The sequence below is a fragment of the Sus scrofa genome, chromosome 3, assembly GCF_054392235.1.
Source record: "Sus scrofa isolate SSC_HxYL_T2T_F1_AM1 chromosome 3, Sscrofa_HxYL_maternal_Yorkshire_Landrace_v2.0, whole genome shotgun sequence".
Classification (NCBI taxonomy): Eukaryota; Metazoa; Chordata; class Mammalia; order Artiodactyla; family Suidae; genus Sus; species Sus scrofa.
In genome coordinates this window covers 68,920,053-68,936,199 of record NC_139385.1, presented here as the reverse complement: position 1 = coordinate 68,936,199, position 16,147 = coordinate 68,920,053, and the positions used below count along the sequence as shown (strand labels likewise).

Sequence of the window (16,147 nt, the reverse complement as noted above, 5' to 3'; positions counted from 1 at the left end):
TAACTTTTTTAAAACAATATTTTTCCAGATATATGCCCAAGAATGGGATTTCTGGGTAAGACAGTGGTTCTTTATTTTTCGGATATACCTCGGTCATGTTGTCCATAGTGGTATTTACAAATTTACATACCCACCCACACTGTAGGATGGCGCCCTCTCAACACCCTCTCCATGATTTGTTAAGAGTTTTTAATAATGTCCAGACAGGTGTTAGGTGGTACATCAGTGTAGATTTGATTCACGTTTCTCTCCTAATGTATGATGGTGACCATTTTCTCCAGTGCTTGTTGTCATCTGTATATCTGGTTTAGAGAAAGTTCTGTTCAGGTCTTTAGCACATTTTTCGATTGGGCTGTTGGTTTTGTTCCCAAGCCTGACCTGTTTTGGGGATACATATAAAGTGCCTGTGTGTTGTGCATGGAAGGTGGGGAAATGGTGATATTTTGGTGAGCAGCTGTGCTAGTCCAATTTTCTCTCATGTGGTCTCCTGAAACTCCATCCTTTTCTTCACTTGTGAGCCACTTTTGTTCTCTCTATACACATGGTATGAATACCTGATCTAAAGCCATGTCACATGAATTAAGGCCAGTAGAATGGTATAAAGACTGGTCTCACAGAGATCCCTACTGGCTCCCTGTTTAAAAGTTATTTCTTTGTGGCTGCAGTGGGTTTGGTAACCTCTGTGGTTTGAAAATCATCCATGGGCATACAACACACACACACACTTCAGGTGGGGTCAAAAAAATTAAGAAAGAAAGAGAGAAAGAGAAAAAAGAGAGAATGAAAAGAAGCAAGATGTTATTGTACGAATGAAGGAATAACAGTTGGAAAATTAATTTAAAAAACCTATAGTTACATATATACACACCGAACTTCATAAATGCATAAGTGAAGGAATATATAAAAAAGGAAAAAGGCTGTCATGACATGATGGATTGGGAGCTTAGACACAGTCAGTTTTGGAGTACCTGATTTTGGAGTTCCCATAATGGCTTGGTGGAAATGAATCTGACTAGCATCCATGAGGACGAAGGCTCAATTCCTGGCCTTGCTCAGTGGGTTTAAGATCCGGCATTACCGTGAGCTGTGGTGTAGGTCACAGATGTGGCTCAGATCCCATGTTGCTGTGGCTGTGGAGTAGGCTAGCACTACAGCTCTGATTCAACCCCTAGCCTGCGAAATTCTGTATGCTGTGAGGTGGCCCTAAAAAGACAGAAAAAAAAAAAAAAGTTTACCTGATTTTTTCTCAAGAGGCAGGAGTCTGGACCTAGACACCTTCTCTGGTGAATTCTGACCTGGTAATTTTGGGGTTTTTTAAATCTTTTTTTTTTATTTCAATTAGCGCTGATGTATAGTGCTCAATTTCTCTTTGGAAGCAAAATGAACCAGACATACATGTATATACATATTTCTCACATAATCCTCCATTTTGTTCCCAAAAAAGAGACTGGATATAGTTCCCTGTGCTATACAGCAGGATCTCATTGCTTACCCAATCCAAGTGCAATATTTTGCATCAATTACACCTCAAATCCCAGTCCTTCCCAAACACTCCCCCTCCAATGTGGCAAGGGAAATCTATTTTCCAGTCCAAGAGTTTCGTTTCTGTAGAGGGGTTATTTTGGGCCATTTGTAAGATTCCATATAGAAGGAGTATTCTATGGTATTTGTCTGTCTCTATCACTAATTTCATTAGTATGAGAGTTTCCATTTCCATCTATACAACTGAGAATAGCATTTTTGTTTTTATTTTATGGCTGATTACTATTCCATTGTGTATATGTACAACATATACCTAATCCATTCATCTGTCTCTGGACATTGAGTTGGTTTCCATGTCTTAGCTATTGTGAATAGGGCTGAAATGAATATAGCGGGGCCTTTAACTATTTTAAAAGGACATTTTTCTGGATATATGCCCAATAGTGGGATTGCTGTGAAATAGAGTGGTTCTTTTTTATTTCTCAGATTTATCTCTATCCTGTTGTCCTTAACTGTACCATTTTGCATACACACCCACACTATGGGAGGGCACCCTCTTCTCAACACACTCTCCAGGATTTATTTGTAGACTTACTAATGATGGCCATTTGGACAGGTGTGAGGTGGTACCTCAGAGCAGTATAATTTGAATTTCTCTCCTGGTGAGTCATGGTGATCATTTTTTCCTGTGCTTTTTGCCCTCTGTATATCTGGTTTAGGGAAATGCATATTCAGGTTTTTGCCCATTTTTCAATTGCGTTGTTAGTTTTGTTTTGCTGTTGGGTGGTAACAGTTTTCGAGCATGTAATTTTGAAACCCCATCCTGACCTGGCTTTGGGATCCAGATAAAGTGACTTCAGGGTGTGAAACGGATGATGGAAAATTGGTGATATTTTGGTGAGCAGCTGCACTAATCCCTGTGCTTTTTCTCTCAAGAGGTCTCCTAAAACTCTGTATATTTCTTTCTATGGGATACTTTTTTGTTCTTTCTATACACATGGTATGAAGACCTGATCTAAATCCAGGTTGGGTGAATTAAGGCCTGTAGATTGATATAAAGAAAGCTCTCAGAGTGATCCCTCCTGGCTCCCTAGGTAAAATATATGTCTTTGTTGCTGTGGTGGGTTTAGTAACCTCTGGGGCTTAAAAAGCATAGGTGGTCATCATACAACTCATGCACGATTCAGGTGGGGCCAATAAAGTGAGAAAGAGGGGGAAAAGGAGAAAATAAGCAAGATTTTATTGTACAAATGAAGGAATAAGAGTTGGCCAATGAAGAAAAAAATCAATAGTTGCATATATACACACCTATCTTCATAAATACATAAGTGCAGGAATACAGAAAAAGGAAGAAAGCTGTCCAGACCTGATGGGGTGAGAGCTGAGGGTTTGAATGGAGTGGCATGTGGTAGCTTGGCCTGAGGGTTCTGAAAGACTTTGAGAGAGATATAGCCCGCATGGAAGGGCACTTCTCTGTATTTCAAGAAAGGGGAAGAAGGAAATCCAACCAGCATATTTGCCTATGGCTATTGCATCCCTGGGTGTGGCTGAAACTGAGAGTTGTTGTTAGAGCAGATATCCATAAGATGGCACAAGAGTACCTTCTGGACCCAGGTGCAGCTCCAAGGCTGCAGGTCCAGGTGCAGTGTTGGGGTGGATGGTGTTTTGGACTTCAGAACCCAGAGGTTTGATGTCGATTTCTGGGCACCTCGGAATCTCTGCTCCAGGATGCCTCAGATCATGCAGATGATTTTAGCTTCTGATGTAGATTGGCAACCTTGGTTGCATGGCACTGTGTTTCGAATACTTGAGGGATTCACTGTGTTTAGGAATGCTTGGCATTCTTCCATAGGTAGGAGATAAGAACCACACAGTATCTGTGTTGAATTGTGAGCTGGCAATGTTCAAGCCCCTGAATAAGTTGGGGGTTTAGGTTTGTAGAATGAAAGGCTAGTGCTGATGAATGAATGGGGGACTTCAGTGGCATTATGGTCACTGGCTGTGCTAACCCCTGTGATTTTTTCACAAAAGAGTTCTATTAAAATTTCTTTCTTGCCTTTCAAAATGAGCCTTTCTTTTCAGTATGGCACCAGGGTGTGGAGCCCTGACATAAACCAGGTCTTATGACTTAAGCAGGGTTGATTTTTATCCTCAAGAAAGTTCACAGGGTGTACCCTTATGGCTGCCAGGCTTAAGAGTCTCTCTGTGTCACTGTTCTGGCTGTGGTAAGAGCTGTTTAAGGAGATCAAACCATTGCAAGATAACAATCCAATGTCACAGGTGGCATTTAAATAAATTTATAAATAAAAATAGACATTGAAAAGAATGAGCTCAATTGATAAAGAAGTCAAGAAATACATATATACATTCCTACAGTGTAGTTAAGGGAATTGATAGTTAAGGCAATAATAAAAGACCTCCTGACACTAGATCTCTGGTGGCAGAGGGTTTTAAGCACAAGCCTGTGGTTGTAAGAGCAGTGGTGTGGATTCATTTCCTGGCCAAGCAGTATCTGCATGCTACATATGATTCCAGAAAAAGAAGTAAACAATATTGTTAATATAGAAATAGTTTCATACAACCTAGGTCGGATGTCACATTGCTAAGAAATCTTGACAGATTCAGTGGAGTCACGTTGCCCGTTTTTCCCTCCAGAGGCATGAGTCTGGTCCCAGACACTTTCTCTGGTGAATGAAGAGACTATAGTTGGGGGGCGGTGTCTTATTTTTTTAAATTTCCATCAGAGCTGATGTATTGTGTTCAATTTCTTTTTAACAGCAAAATGATCCAGTTGCACATGTACATACATACATATCCTTTGTTCATGTTATCCTCCACATTTTTCCAAAAAAAAATCAACTAGTGTTCCCTGTGTATCAGGATTTCATTGTCTACCCACTCCAAATGCAAGAGTTTGCATCTATTACCCCAAAAATCCCAGTCCTTCCCACACCCTCCTTCTCCAATCTGGCAACTAATTGTCTGTTTTCCAGTCCGTGAGTTTCTTTTCAGTGGAAAGGTTCATTTGTGCCATGTGTTAGATTCCAGATAGAAGGAGTATCCTATGGTATTTTTCTTTCTATTTTGGACTTATTTCACTTACTATGACAATCAGTGTGGCTACGATTGGCATTTTTTGGCACTTCTATGACTGAGTAGTATTCCACTGTGTATATATACCACCTCTTCTTTATACATTTATTTGTCAATGTGCATTGTGTTTCTTTCCCCATGTCTTGGCTATTGTGAATAGTGCTGCAATGAACATAACGGGGCATGTAACTTTTTAAAGAATGTTTGTCCAGATATCTGCCCCAGATTGGGATTGCTGGTTCATAAAATCATACTATATGTATTTTTTGGATTTTCCTCCATCCTGTCGTCTATAACCATTTTACCAATTTACAAAACCCAGCCAAACTGTAGGAGGGCACCCTCTTTTCCACACCATCTGCTGGATTTTTTTATTTGTTGACTTACTAAAGATACATGTGTGGTGACACTGCAGATTGGTTTTGATTTGCATTTCTCTCCTAATGAGTGATGGCGATCATTTTTTCCGTTGCCCTCTGTAGATCTGGTTTAGGGAAATGTCCTTTCAGGTCTTTTGTCTGTTTTTCAATTGGGTTATAGTTATATAGTGTTGCTGCTGTGTAGTATTAGTGGTTGAGCTGGTAATTTTGAAACACCAGCCTGACCTGGGTTTTGGGATACAGACAAAGTGCCCGGGGGTTGTGCATGCAAGGTGGTAAAATGGTGAAATTTTGGTAAGCCTCTGTGCTAATCCCTGTGCTTTTTCTCTCAAGAGCTCTCCTCAAAATCTGTCCTTTACTTTCTGTGTGAGCCACTTTTTTTTCTCAATATACGCCTGGTATGAAGATCTGATATTAAGCGAGTTTGGGTGAATTAAGCTTGTTACATTGATATAAAGAAAGCTCACACAGAGATCTCTCCTGGCTCCACTTTTTTTTTTTCAATTTATTACATTTATATTTGTACAGTGATCATCACAATCCAATTTCACAGGATTTCCATCCCACAACCCAAGCACATCCCCCCAACCCCCCAAACTGTCTCCTCCAGAGACCATAAGTTTTTCCATGTCTGTGAGTCAGCATCTGTTCTGCAAAGAAGTTCAGTCTGTCCTTTTTTCAGATTCCACATGTCAGTGAAAGCATTTGATGTTGGTGTCTCATTGTATGGCTGACTTCACTTAGCATGATAATTTCTAGGTCCATCCATGTTGCTACAAATGCCGGTATTTCATTCCTTTTAATGGCTGAGTAATATTCCATTGTGTATATGTACCACATCTTTTTTTTCGTTTTTGTCTTTTTGCCATTTCTTGGGCTGCTCCTGTGGCATATGGAGGTTCCCAGGCTAGGGGTTGAATCAGAGCTGTAACTGCCAGCCTACACCAGTGCCACAGCAATGTGGGATCCGAGCCACGTCTGTGACTTACGCCAGCTCACGGCAATGCTGGATCCTTAACCCACTGAGCAAGGCCAGGGATTGAACCTGCAACCTCATGGTTCCTAGTCGGATTCGTTAACCACTGAGCCACGACAGGAACTCCTGTGTACCACATCTTGATCCACTCCTCTGTCAATGGACATTTAGGTTGTTTACATGTCTTGGCTATTGAAAAGAGTGCTGCAATGAACACTGGAATACATGTGTGTTTTTGAGTCATGGTTTTCTCTGAGTAGATGCCCAGGAGTGGGATTGCTGGATCAAATGGTAGTTCTATGTTTAGTTTTCTGAGGAATCTCCAGACTGTTTTCCACAGTGGTTGCACCAATTTACAATCCCACCAACAGTGTAATAGGGTTCCTTTTTCTCTACACCCTCTTCTATTGTTTGTAGGCTTTTTGATGATGGCCATTCTGGCTGGTGTAAGGTGATACCTCAGAGTGGTTTTGATTTGCATTTCTCTAATAATGAGTGATGTTGAACATCTTTTCATGTTTTTTGGCCATCTGTATGTCTTCTTTGGAGAACTGTCTATTTAGATCTTCGGTGCACTTTCTGATGGGGTTGTTTTTTTGGTATCAAGCTGCGGAACGTGTTTATAAATTTTGGAGATGAATCCCTTGTCAGTCGATTTATTTGCAAAGATTTTTTCCCATTCTGTGGGTTGTATTTTCGTTTTGTTTAGGGTTTCCTTTGCTGTGCAGAAACTTTGAAGTTTGATTAGGTCTCATTTGTTTATTTTTGTTTTTACTGTTATTACGCTAAGAGATGGATCTGAGAAGATGTTGCTGTTATTTATGTTGGAGAGTGTTTGGCCTATGTTTTCCTCTAAGAGTTTTATAGTGTCTGGTCTTATATCTAGGTCTTTAATCCATTTGGAGTTTATTTTTGTGTATGGTGTTAGGGAGTGTTCTAATTTCATTCTTTTCCATGTGGCTGTCCAGTTTTCCCAGCACCACTTATTAAATAGGCTGTCTTTTCTCCATTGTATATTCTTGCCTCCTTTGCTCCATGTTTTAAAGATCAACCTTTGTTGCTGTGATGGGTTTTTTGAAGTTCTGTGGTTTGAAAAACCTCGATGGCCAGGCCACTCATGCATGCTTCAGGTGGGCTCAATCAAGTAAAAAAGATAGAGGGAAAGAGAGAAAGAGAAAAAAAAAAGACTTTATAGTATGAATGAAGGATTACCAGTTGTAAAATAGAGAAAATATCAATAGTTACCTATATACACACCTATCTTCATAAATACATAAGTGCAGGGATATATAAAAAAGGAAGAGGGCTGTCATGACATGATGGGTCAGGAGCTGAGGGTTTGAAAGTAGTGGCATGAGATAGGTTGGCCAGGGCTCTGAAAGCCTTTGAGAGAGAAATAGTCACTTGGAAGGGCACTTCTTGGTATTTCAAGAAATTGGGAGAAGGAATTCCAGCCAGCATGTTGCCCAAGGTCAATACAGCATTGGGTGCTGCTGAGTCAGAGAGAGGAGGAAAACCTGAGAGATACTGTTAGAGCAGATGTCCACAAGATGGCGCCAGAGTACCTTGTGGACCCAGGTGCAGCTCCAAGGTTGCAGGTCCAGGCTCAGGGTTGGGGTGGAGGGTGTGTTGGGTGGAACCCACAGCAAGCACCCAGAAATTTGGGTCCATTTTCTGGGCACCTGAGACTCTGCTTCCAGAGGCCTCAGGTCACGCAGATGTCTTCAGCATTTGATATGGATTGGCAGCCTGGTTGCATGGCAGTGTGTTTGAAATGATTGAGGCATTCACTGGGTTTCGGAATGCCTGGTGCCTGGTGTTCCTCCAGATACAGGAGCTGAGACCCACACAGCATCAGTGTTGAATAGTGAGCTGGCAATGTTCAAACCCCTGACAAAGTTGTGGTTTAGGTATGCAGAGAGGCTGGGGCTGATGAATGAATTGTGGACTTTGGTGGCATTATGGTCGGCTGCTGTGCTAATCCCTGTGCTATTTTTGCTCAAGAGACCTATTGAAATTTCCTTCTTGCCTTTTCAGATGAGCCTCTCTTTTCTCAGTCACCAGAGTATGGAGGCCTGACAGAAACCAGGTCTGATGAATTATGCAGGGTGGATTGATATCCTCAAGAAAGCTCTAAGAGAATTCCCTCGTGGTTGCATGCCTTAAAAGTCTGTCACTGCTCTGGCTGTGGTGAGGGCTGTGTTGGGAGATCAAACCCTAGCCAGACAACATTCCAATGTTGCAGGTGGACACCAAATTAATCTTATAAATAAAAATAGATATTGAAAAAAAATGAGCTCAATTGATAAGTCAAGAAATACATATAGGAGTTCCCGTCATGGTGCAGTGGTTAACGAATCCGACTAGGAACCATGAGGTTGCGGGTTCAGTCCCTGCCCTTGCTCAGTGGGTTAACGATCCAGCATTGCCGTGAGCTGTGGTGTAGGTTGCAGACGCGGCTTGGATCCTACGTTGCTGTGGCTCTGGTGTTGACCGGCGGCTACAGTTCCGATTGGACCCCTCGCCTGGGAACTTCCATATGCCGCAGAAGCGGCCCAGGAAATAGCAAAAAGACCAAAAAAAAAAAAAAAAAAAAGAAAGAAATACATATATACGTTCCTACAGTGTAGCTAAGGGAACTGATAAGGCAATAATAAAGGACCCCCTGACACTATATATCTGGTGGCAGAGGGTTTTAAGTATGAGCCTGGGGTTGTAAGAGCAGTGGTGTGGATTCATTTCCTGGCCAGACAGTATCTGAATGCCACATGTGGCTCCAGAAACACAAATAGGTAATAAAAATAAATAAATAATATTGTTAATATAGAAATTGTTTCATACAAACTAGGTAATGACATGTTAATATAGAAGTTGTTTCAACTTCCTAGGTAATAACTAGGTCAGATGTCACATTGTCAAGAAGTCTTGACAGGTTCAATGGAGTCAGGTTTCCTGTTTTCTCCTGAGGCATGAGTCTGACCCCAGACACTTTCTATGGTGCAAAAAGAGATGGTAGTTTAGGTTATTTTAATCATTATTTTAATTTCCATCATAGCTGATGTATAGTGCTCAATGTTTTTAATGATTTTTTCCATTATAGTTGGTTTACAGTGTTCTATCAATTTCTGCTATATAGCAAAGTGACCCAGTCACACATAAATATATACATTCGTTTTAATATATCTAATGACTTTTATGTTTTTCATTATAGCTGGTTTACAGTGTTCTGTCAATTTTCTACTGTACTGCATGGTGACCCAGTTACATATACATGTACAGATTCTTTTTTCTCACATTATCATGTTCCATCAAAAGTGACTAGATACAGTTTCCAGTGCTACACAGCAGGATCTCATTGCTCATCCATCCAAAGGCAATAGTCTGCATCTATTAACCCCAAGTTCCCAATCCACCCTGATCCCCCCACCCCCTTGGTAACCACAAGTCTATTCTCCAAGTCCATGATTTTCTTTTCTGTGGAAAGGTTCATCTGTGCTATTAGATTCCAGATATAAGTGCTATCATATGGAATTTGTCTTTCTGACTTAGTATGTATCTCTAGTTCCATCCATGTTGCTGCAAATGGCATTATGTCATCCTTTTTTATGGCTGAGTGGTATTCCATTGTGTATATATACCACATCTTCCTAATCCAATCATCTGTTGATGGACATTTAGGTTGTTTCCATGTCTTGGTTACTGTGAATAGTGCTGCAAAGAACAGAGCGGGGCATGTATCTTTTTAAAAGGACATTTGGGAGTTCCTGTGGTGGTGCAGCAGAAACAAATCCAACTAGGAACCATGAGGTTGCAGGTTTGATCCCTGACCTCACTCAGTGGATTAACGATCCAGCATTGCCACGAGCTGTGGTATAGGTCACACATGTGGTTCAAATCTGGCGATGCTGTGGCTCTGGCGAAGGCCAACAGCTCCGATGAGACCCCTAGCCTGGGAACCTCCATATGCCGTGGGTGCAGCCCTAAAAAGACATTAAAAATAAATAAATAAATAAATAAAAAGACACTCGTCCAGATATATGCCCCAGAGTGCAACTGCTGATTCATAAGGTCGTTCTATATGTATTTTTTGGATTTACCTCCATCCTGTTGTCCCTGGTGTTTTTACCATTTTACAAAATCCAGACAAACTGAAGGAGGGCACCCACTTTTCCACACCCTGTCCTGGATTTGTTATTTGTAGACTTACTAAGGATGGCCACTCAGACAGGGGTGAGGTGGTACTTCAGACTAGTTTTGATTTGCATTTCTCTCCTAATGAGTGATGGTGATCACTTTTTCCGGTGCTCATTGCCCTCTGTAGATCTGATTTAGGGAAATGTCTATTCAGGTCTTTTGCCCATTTTTCAATAGCGTTGTTGTTTTATAGTTTTGCTGTTGGAGTGTACCAGTGGTTGAGCTGGTAATTTTGAAAAGCCAGTTTGACCTAGGCTTTGGGATCCAGATAAAGTGTCTGGGGATTGTGCATGAAAGGTGGTAAAACAGTGATATGTTGGTGAGCATCTGAGATGATCCCTGTGATTCTTCTCTCAAGCAGTATCCTCAAACTCCTTCCTTTTCTTTCCATGGGAGCCTTTTTGTTCTCTACATACACCTGGTATGAAGACCAATCTTAAGCGAGGTCAGGTGAAGTAAGGCTGGTTTATTGATATAAAGAAAGCTCTCACATAGAACCCTCCTTGCTCCATAGGTTAAAGATCAATCATTGTCACTGTGATGGGTTTTTTGAACCTCTGTGGCTTGAAAACCTTCAGGATGGACAGGCTACTCAGGCATATATCAGGTTGGTCAATCAAGTTAAGAAAGAAAGAGAAAGAAAGAAAAAGAGAGAGAGAGAGAAAAGAAAGAAAAGAAAGAAAAGAAAGAAAAGAAAAGAAAAGAAAGAAAGAAAGAAAGAAAGAAAGAAAGAAAGAAAGAAAGAAAGAAGGAAAGAAAGAAAGAAAAAGAAAGAGAAAGAAAGAAAGGAAGGAAGGAAGAAAGAGAAAAAGAGAGAAAAGAAAAAAGAATCAAGATGTTAGTGTAGAAATGAAGGTTTAACAGTTGGAAAAGAAAGAAAACTTCAATAGGTACATATATACACACCTACCTTCATAAATACATGAGTGCAGGTATATCTAAAAAAGGAAGAAGTATGTCATAACATGATCAACCGGGAGCTGAGGGTTTGAAAGGATTGGCATGGGGTAGGTTGGCCTCAGGGCTCTGAAAGCCTTTGAGAGAGAAATAGCCCACATGGAAGTTCACATCTTGGTATATCAAGAAAGCAGAGGAAGGAAATCCAACCAGCATATTGCCCAAGGCCAATGCAGCCCCAGGGGCTGCTGAGCCAGAGAGAGGAGGAAAAACCCAAGAACTTCTGTTAGAACAGATGTACAAGATGGCGCCAGTGTACCTTCGGGACTGAGGTGCAGCTCCAGGGCTGCAGGTGCAGGGTCAGTGTTGGGGTGGATGGTGTTTTGGGCAGAACCCACAGCAAGCACCCAGAGGTTTGGGGTCATTTTCTGGGTACCTGGCACTCCCTGCTCCAGGATGCCTCAGTTCATGCTGATGGCTTCAGCATTTGATGTGCATTGGCAGTCTGGTTGAGTGGCAGTGCATTTTGAATGCTTGATAGATTCGCTGGGTTTCAGCATGCCTGATGTTCCTCCAGAGGCAGGAGCCAAGACTCACAGAGCATCAGTGTGAATAGTGAGCTGGCAATTTTCAAGCCCCTAAGTCAGGTTTTAGGTATTCAGAGAGAGAGGCTGGTGCTGATGGATGAACTGGGAACTTTGGTGGCATCATGGTTGGCAGCTGTGCTGATCCCTATGCTATTTTCGCTCAAGAGACCTATTGAAATTTCCTTCTTGCCTTTCGAGATCTCTATTCAGTACAGCACAAGGGTATGGAGGCCTGAGTGAAACCAGGTCTGATGAATTAAACAGGGTTGATTGGCATCCTCAAGAAAGCTCTGAGTGTTCCCTCTTGGCTGCCTGGCTTAAGAGTTTCTCTATGTCAGTACTCTGGCTGTGGTAGAGCTGGTTTGGGAGATCAAACCCTGGCCAGACAACATTCCAATGTCACAGGTGGCATTCAAATAAATTTATAAATAAAACTAGATATTGAAAAAAGGAGCTCAACTGATAACTAGGTCAAGAAATACAGATTCCTGGAGTGTAGCTAAGGGAATTGATAGATAAGGCAATAATAAAGTACAGCCTGACACTATACAATACATCTGGTGGCAGGTGATTTAAGTGCAAGCCTAGGGATTTAGGAGCAGTGGCATGGATTCACTTCCTGCCCAGACAGTATCTGCATGCTACACGTGGTTCCAAACAAATAAATAGGTTAAGTGAAAATAAATAAATAATGTTAATATAGAAAAAAATTTCATACAACCTAAGTAATTATTTCTGGTCAGATGTCATATTCCTAAGAAGTCTTGACAGGTTCAATGGAGTCAGGTTGCCTGTTTTTTTCTCCAGAGACAGGAGTCTGGACCCAGACACCTTCTCTGTTGAACACTGAGCTGGTAAATTTGTGGGTTTTTTAATGATTTTTTAAATTTCCATCTTAGCTGAAGTATAGTGCTCAATTTCCCTTTAACAGTTAAGTGATCCAGTCATACATATAAATACATATTTTCTCACATTATTCTCCTTCTTGTTCCAAAAAAGTTACTCAATAAAGTTCGCTGTGCTATACATCAGGATCTCATTGCTCACCTACTCCAAGTGCAAGTTTTGGATCTAATACCACCCAAATCCCAGTCCTTCCCACACCATCCCCTTCCAATCTGTCAACCAAAAATCTGGTTTCCAATCCATGAATTTTTCTGTAGAAAGGTTCATTTGTGCTATGTGTGAGATTCCAGATAGAAGGGGTATCCTATGATATTTTTCTATCTCAGACTTACTTCATTTAGTATGAGAGTTTCTAGCTCCATCTATGTGTCTATGATGGGCATTTTCGGCACTTTTTATGTCAGAGTAGTATTCCATTGTGTGTATATGTACCACCTCTTCTTTATCCATTTATCTGTTGATGGACATTGTGTTTGTTTCCATGCCTTGCCTGTTGCGAAAAGTGCTGCAATGAACAGAGTGGGGCATGTATCTCTTTAAAAGAACATTCTTCCAGATATATGCTCCAGAGTGTGAAGCCTGGTTCATAAGATACTTCTATATGTATTTTTCAGATATAACTCCATCCTGTGGTCCAAATTGCTTTTACCAATTTACAAAACCCAGCCAAACTGTAGGAGGGCGCCCTCATTTCCAAACCATCTGCTGGATTTGTTATTGGTAGACTTACTAAGGATAGCCATTCGGACAGTTGCGAGGTGGTAATTCAGAGTTTTGATTTGCATTTCTCTCCTAATGAGTGATGGTGATCATTCTTCCCAGTGCTCTTTGCCCTCTGTATATCTGGTTTAAGGAAATGTTTATTCAAGTCTCTTGCCAATTTTTCTATTAGGTTGTTGTTTTATTTTTTATTTTATTTTATTATTTATTTATTTATTTATTTTGCTGTTCGGTTGTATCAGTGGTTGACTTGATAATTTTGAAACCCCAGAATGATCTGTGCTTTGGGTCTGGATAAAGTGCCTGGGGGTTGTGCATGCAAGTGGTAAAACAACTGATTTTAAGCGAGCTCGGGTGAATTAAGGCTAGTAGATTGGTATAAAGAAAGCTCTCACGGAGATCCCTCCTGGCTCCATGGGTTAAAAATCGGTGTTTGTCATTGTCATGGGTTTTTTAAATCTCTGTAGCTTGAAAACCATCAATGGGGCAGGCAACTCACACGCTTTAGGTAGGGTCAATCAAGTGAGGAAGAAAGAGAGAGAGAGGAATAAAGAAAGAAAGAGAGAGAGAAAGAGAGAGCGGAAAGAAAGAAAGAAAGAAAGAAAGAAAGAAAGAAAGAAAGAAAGAAAGAAAGAAAGAAAGAAAGAAAGAAAGAAAGAAAGAAAGAAAGGAAGGAAGGAAGGAAGGAAGGAAGGAAGGAAGGAAGGAAGGAAGAGAGAGAGAAAGAAAGGAAGGAAGGAAGGAAGGGAGGAAGGGAGGAAGGGAGGAAGGGAGGAAGGGAGGAAGGGAGGAAGGAAGGAAAAGAAAAGAATCAAGACATTATTGTAGGAACCAAGGATTAACAATTGGAAAATAAAGAAATCATCAATAGGTACATAGATACACACCTATCTTCATAAATTCATGAGTGCAGGGATATCTAAAAAAGGAAGAATTCTGTCATGACATGATGGGTCGGGAGCTGAAGGTCTGAAAGGAATGGCATGGGATAGGTTGGCCTCGGGGCTCTGAAAGCCTTTGAGAAATAGCCCACTTGGATAGGCAACTCTTGGTATTTCCAGAAATTGGAGGAAATCCCACCAGCATTTTGCCCAAGGCCAATGCATCCACAGGGGCTGCTGAGCCAGAGAGAGGAGGAAACCCTGAGAGTTGCTGTTGACCCAGGTGCAATTTTCAAGCCCAAAAGTCTTGGATTTAGGGGAGAGAGAGGCTAGAGAGAGAGGCTGCAGCTGATGAATGAATAGGGGACTTTGGTGGCATCATGGTTGGCAGCTGTGTTAATCCCTGTGCTATTTTCGCTCAAGAGATCTATTGAAATTTCCTTCTTGCCTTTTGAGATGAGCCTCTCTATTCCTTACAGTGCAAGGGTATGCAGGTTCGAGTGAAACCAGCTCTGATGAATTAAGCAGGATTGATTGGTATCCTCAAGAAAGCTCTCAGGGTATTCCCTCATGTATGCCTGGCTTAAGAGTCTCTCTCTGTCACTGCTCTGGCTGTGGTAAAAGCTGGTTTGGGAGTTCAAACCCTGGCCAGATACCATTCCAATGTCGCACACAGCATTGTAACAAATTTATAAACAGATACTGAAAAGAATGAGCTCAATTGATAAAGCAGTCCAGAAATACAAATATACATTCCCACAGTGTAGCTAAGATAGATAAGACAATAATAAAGACCTCCTGACACTATACCTCTGGTAGCATAGGTTTTTAAGTACAAGCCTAGGGTTGTAACAGCAGTGTCGAGGATTTAATTCCTGGCCAGACAGTACCTGCATGCCACACGTGGTGCCAGAATAATAAATAGGTAAGTAAAAATAAATATTGTATATATAGAAATTTCATACAACCTAGGTAATTACTTCTGACCTGATGTCACATTATTAAGAAATTCTGACAGGTTCAATGGTGTTAGGTTGTCTGTTTTATTTATTTGTTTATTTATTATTTATTTATTTATTTGCTTTTTAGGGCTGCACCCGCGGCATATGGAGGTTCCCAGGCTAGGGATCTAATCGGAGCTACAGCTGCCAGACTACACCTAAGCCACAGCAATGCCAGATCCAAGCCGTGTCTGCAACCTACACCACAGTTCACAGCATCGGCAGATATTTAACCTGCTGAGCAGGGCCAGGGATCAAACCCGCAACCTCATGGTTCCCAGTCCGATTCATTTCCGCTGAGCCATGACGGGAACTCCTAGGTTGCCTGTTTTATATTCTTGAGAGGCAGGAGTCTAGACCCAGATTCCTTCTCTTTTGAACTCTGAACCAGTAATTCCATGGGGGTTTTTTTTAATCATTTTTTATTTCCAGTAGAGCTGATTTATGAGCTCAACTTCTCTTTAACAGAAAAGTGATCCAGTCATACATGTATATACAGATTCTTTTTCTTACATAATCCTCCATCTTATTCCCAAGAAAGTGACTCGATATAGTTCCCTGTGCTATGCAGCAGGATCTCATTGCTACCCACTCCATGTGCAAGCATTTGGATCTATTACCCCTAAATCGCAGTCCTTCCCACACACTCCTCCTTCAATCTGGCAACCACAAATCCGTTTTCAGGTCCATGAGTTTCTTTTCTGTAGAAAGGTTCATTGGTGCCATCTGTTAGATATCAGAGAGAAGGGCTATGCTATGATATTTGTTTTTCTCTTTCAAAGTTATTTCACTTAGAATGAATTTCTAGTTCCATCTATGTGGCTACAAATGGCAATTTTTTTGATGGCTGAGTACTATTCCATTGTGTATATATGCACATCATCTTCCTAATCCAATCATCTGCCCGTGGACATAGAATGTGTTTCCTTGCCGTGCTATTGTGAATAGTGCTTCATGAACATACAGGTGCATTTAACTTTTTTAAAAGAACATTTTCCAGATATTGCCCAAGCATGGGATTGCTGGGTCA

At 41.1% G+C, this 16,147-nt stretch overlaps 1 protein-coding gene across 7 annotated transcripts in view; it reads right to left on the bottom strand.

Annotated features, from left to right (window-relative positions):
• Positions 1-14,777: 14,777 nt before the first annotated feature.
• The window catches only part of KANSL3 (KAT8 regulatory NSL complex subunit 3), a 54,313-nt gene continuing 52,943 nt past the window's right edge, over positions 14,778-16,147 (bottom strand). For 3 of the 7 annotated variants that reach the window (XR_014841459.1, XR_014841479.1, XR_014841476.1), the window contains one exon: positions 14,778-15,843. The gene's annotated coding sequence lies outside the window, so the exon portion shown is untranslated. The remainder of the gene's footprint in view (positions 15,844-16,147) is intronic. The other 4 variants (XR_014841460.1, XM_085018681.1, XM_085018693.1 and 1 more) reach the window with 2 other exon arrangements.